This window comes from Drosophila yakuba, chromosome 3R (assembly GCF_016746365.2).
Source record: "Drosophila yakuba strain Tai18E2 chromosome 3R, Prin_Dyak_Tai18E2_2.1, whole genome shotgun sequence".
NCBI classification, from domain to species: Eukaryota; Metazoa; Arthropoda; class Insecta; order Diptera; family Drosophilidae; genus Drosophila; species Drosophila yakuba.
This window is the reverse complement of record NC_052530.2, coordinates 5,150,473-5,155,262: the sequence shown is the minus strand read 5'-3', so window position 1 is coordinate 5,155,262 and position 4,790 is coordinate 5,150,473. Positions and strand designations below refer to the sequence as shown.

At 42.2% G+C, this 4,790-nt stretch overlaps 1 long non-coding RNA gene across 1 annotated transcript; it reads left to right on the top strand.

The window, feature by feature from the left end:
• Window positions 1–981: 981 nt before the first annotated feature.
• Window positions 982–4,546, top strand: LOC120321996. The gene is made up of 2 exons (XR_005561737.2): window positions 982–4,096; window positions 4,178–4,546. It is a non-coding gene; the product is annotated as an uncharacterized LOC120321996 (long non-coding RNA).
• Window positions 4,547–4,790: the final 244 nt, after the last annotated feature.

The following is a 4,790-nucleotide window of genomic DNA, read 5'->3' as shown; positions in this document are numbered from 1 at the left end:
TACTCTCGCCCAGTTGAGCACATTTGAATAAAATTCTATTTGAAGTGTGCGGAGAAAATCAATTTCCTTCGGCCGCTCTCACCTGTCGGTTTGCAAATGCTGTTTGTTAGTGTCGTGCGCCTATTTTTTGCGCCCATTTTGTCATTGCGTGCTTTTGCGTTTGCCATTTTTGTGTAGCACACATTTGGGGTCTTATGTAAGGCAACTTTGGGACTTAGTTGCTGTTTTCTTTGCTTTTTCTTCCCAGCCATAAAAACAAACACACACTGACCAAATTTAATTATTTTACAACAACAGATTTTTGCTTACTTTCCCGCTGCAGCAGTTGAAATTATTTTGCCACAGCAACAATTCCCTGGACAACAATTGGGCGATTTCTTTGTTAATTTCAGCAATTGCCCAAACAATAAACAGACATTTCTTCTCAAGTGGGCCAGACAATGAGACTGGCTGGCAGAAAGGACACTGATTAATATCTGGTGGGAAGACAGCAGGACTGCACTAACACCCACCACAAAATATATCTGGTACGGCTCTTGTTGGATTTTTTGACCCGAGTGTCACACAATTTGCCAATTTCTCTGTCATTTATAACTTGACAAGCACTTTCTGCAATTTATCAAGTCTCAGCTCGGGCCCAAAAGGCCACCGAATTATGTTAAGACCATAAAACCGAGAGCCCCCCAAAATGGTATAAGAAATTCAATGGCAAAGTTTTTCGCTCACCTTTTGTCTGAACTCTTTTTCTCTGTCACCGGCGTTATATTTCTTATGCAAAAAGTTGTAAGCCAGCAAAAAAGTTGAAACTTTATTATTTTTTGCTGGGTGATTAGGGCAGAAGTTTACCCGTGAATGTTCCCTTTTTAATTTACAGGAAAAACGACGTCAGCTGACCCACTGCATTGAGATAAGGGGAAATAATATTCCGCTGGTTAGTTGATTACATTTCCATTTTTCATTTAACGTCGCAAATAAGAACTGGCAGCTGAACTGAAAGTCATGTCAAGGTTAGAGCAGTTTTATTGATTGATTATAGGGCTTGGGTGCCATGAATGGCATGGCTAGTCCGTCAGGACTATCAATACGTGGTAAAAAAAGTTTCGCTTTGTATTTAAAGATTGCTTTCTCCAATCAGCAGTCGAAAATCTTTAAAAATCCAGCCACGTAAAAGCAATTAACAGCTTCAATTTTTGTGTGCTGCAACTAGTTTTGCAGCTTCTTTTATTTACTTATTTACAAAGTAGAGTGCGAAACTTTTAACGCACCGATCGATATGAGCCGAAGGACTTGGAAGGACGAGGCACGTGGGCGGAGAACCAGCAGGAGGCGACTTCTCAAAGGTAAATTAAGGTGTGCCTCCTTTTTGCCGCGTGCTTGTCCTTTGCCGAAGGTGTGGGTGTGGTTGTTGCTGGGTGGGTGGCTTTCTGGTTGCCTGCGGTGTGCTTAAACATAAGAACACTTTGTGCGGCAGGGCCAAATTATATGGCACAGCCGTCCGCCGGATGGCCAAGTCGAGTCGGGCCAACGTACTGCTGCCCACCTAAGAGTGGTTGGAAACAAGGTTACCTGGTACGCACCACGCGGCGAAAACAGAGAAAAATGTCTTCAAGGCACGCGAGCCAAGCGGACCACAAGTAACCGAGAAAACGAGCCTCGTCAGGCGCCCACAAAAGACCAAACAAAGCCCAGGCACACAAAACACAGCCGAGAAAATGATGGAAATGTGGAAAAGTGGAATGAAAACAGTCGAACTTCTTTAGCGCAAACAGCATTATAATTATAATATAGTGCAACTTGTTCTTGGACTTAAAGAAAACCAGTTGAAATCATCATTTCAAAAAAATCAATTGTCATTTATGTCAAAGCAAAAAATAATTTATGTTTATAAAGTCAACTGCGGTTAAAATGATCATGACAAGTTAAAACTGCACTGACGATTTGAGGTATACAGCAGTCCCAATTGAAGACTCACTTGATGCGCTTCGTCATTACGCCTTCTACCGTTCACAGTGGTGTGTCATCAAATGGATGTTTTGTTAAATATACAAAATTAATTTATAGAACATATGTGGTTTTCACCAACTTCGTCTTTAAAGTACCCAATTATTTGTAAATAATGTACCAATAGATTGTAACTTTTGTCGGATGTGCCAAAAAAAAGATCATATTCATACTTTAAAATACATAGTTTAATGTGTTTAATGTTTCGCCAGAGCTACGCAAGTAACTGGTTGGATACTAAAAGCTTAGTAAGTTGTTAGGGTAGCTTTACTGTTGAGCGGGCTTACATGCAACGTCAATTTGCGCAGCAGTTAAGCTTAATACAAATTTAATTTACAGCTAATTGTTTGACCCGAGAGATGTGCCATCATTTGTCATTTTGCGAAATGGAGCCGCCTAAGCGATTAATTAATTCTCCGCAGCAAAATGGAGCAAACAATTGAAAATCGACACTGGAAGGTGGCCGGAAGTCAGCGGAAAGTCCCGAGTGGCCAGGATCAGGATGCCGGAGCCTCGAGGGCGATAAAAAATGAGGATAGAATAAACTTCAAAGCGCGACCATAACGAGCACGGCAAACAAGCCAACCAACCAGACTGCAGCACATTAATTGCGTACCTTAATGTTTATTTTCAATTAAGCATTCAGTCGTGCCCAGAACGAGTGCTCTGAGTCTGGAGTATGATGTCCTACGCCTTTTGGCAATTAGACGGCGGGCAGGACTAGTCTGGCATCTGGCATCTGTTTGGAAGCAAGCGAGCCACAACCACTCTTTAGCCACCGCCGAGCAAGAAAAATAAAAACAAACACAGCACTTGTAAAACATAACGCTGCGCCTTTCGGGGCTGGTTTTGCCCAAGGTGAACCCCGACCACCAACCAACCAAACATCCACCCACCCACCACCACCACCACCTCACGCCCACCCAACCCCTGCTGGTTACATTCTATCGATTTTTATAACATGTGAAATTCGTGTGGGCATTTTTGAATATCTTCTCGCAGTTCCTGGGTAACAAGAACTAACGCTAACTGCTATCAAATACTTCTCTGGCCTAATTGGATTGCTATGACCGCAACCAGTTTTTCCAATGTCCTGCCGGGAGCAAAACCCCTTCTTCCCATCCTCGCCACCACCCTGTCGCAGGAGGTTTAAAATATATTTCCCTTAAAATATTTCCGCTGCCATCCAACTTGATGGGTTCATAGTGCCGCCGATCCTTTCTGCGCGATATTGACAGCGTGATAGACAGCAGGATGCCTGCCAGAAGGATTTCGGTTTGTTGTTGCTGCGCCTGTCAGTGGCAGTGTCTGGATTTTTGTCATGGGGCATGGCATGGAACATGGCATGGGGCTTTCACAAGCTTCCTCAGGGCGCAACGTTTGACGGCAGTCGCAGCCACATCCACTGCGAATGGGATTCCAAAGGGGGATTCGGCAACCCGCTGCGCCAAAGTTCATTTCGGAGCTGAGACGACGCAGCAAGTGGCGGCCCAAAGGTAAACAAGGTATGATACGAACTGAAGAACTGCTCCTTACACCGCGATTTATATGAGCTGAAGGTGCAACTACATGAAAAGTCAGTACACTTTGCAGTAACGGATAAGATTTCTGCTTGAAGTCTGCTCATGGCATGTGGCTGATAGGCATGTGAATATTTAAGTTTATTGACATATTCAGATGGTGCGGAAAGAAACGTAAGGGATTGCCGAAAAAAGTAAGGGAAGAATATGATGAGATTCAGAAAAACAAAAACTTAATTGACAGCTACAAATTTCCCAGCGGATAACCCAAGTTGAACTGAAGTTTGATTAATAATGGCAGAGTAAGAGATTAATGATTACGTGTCCATGTCAGCCTATTAATATTGTATTCAATAAATATACGATGCATACTTTTGACAGTACGATTTTTGCCAAGCTTATTAGCTTTCAAAATTGAAAGCCGTAATATAAATTCAAGTAAATACGATATTCTGCTTGTTAAAATCAGATACTATTCAGATACATTGTCCGTGCGATTTCGGACAGATCCGTACCCAAGTGCAGCCCGCATTGTGAATTTAGAAAGGCAACCGAGCATAAGCCCCTGAAAATGTGTATGTACGCGTACATTTTCATCCCGAACCGCTTACATTGATTGCTTAAGCGCGGGCAACACTAATTGCCATTACTTATAGTTGCAATTGATTGCGCTCTTTATGCTGGAGTCGACAAGTCAGCTGACAGCTGACACGGAGTGTCACAGCCAAGGACGAAGGACGAAACGCAAGGAATTCAGGACCAAGAAGGGTAACATGAGACGATGCCTCGTTAGCGCGGATATACCAGCGGAGAAGTCGTGGGAGTTGCGAAAGGTAAAGAGTTAAGGATGATGATGAAGTGGGTCTGTAATTCCCCAACCGATATGAAATTTTATCAGCGAAAGCTGTGTGGGTGGAAAAGCCCGCCAGCAGCCAGTATTGGATTACCCTTTAATTTAACTGAATTTTATAACAAGTTGAACTCGTGCACTTGCCCCGTCCCAAAATATAACTAATTGCTAATTAGTCTTCAATGTATTTGTTTATAAGCGATCAAAATTGGACACTTTTTTTTTTGGTGTACCGATAGAAATTGGCAAGACAAAAAATAATACGAAAAAATATAAACCCATTGTGTGTTTGGCAGTGGTTTATTGAAAATTTACAAGAGTAATAAAGAAATTAAGAAAGAAAACATATGAAAACAAACTTACGTTGCATCTATGTCTCTGGAATCTAAATACTTAATCTCAATCTTATCAAGAATATG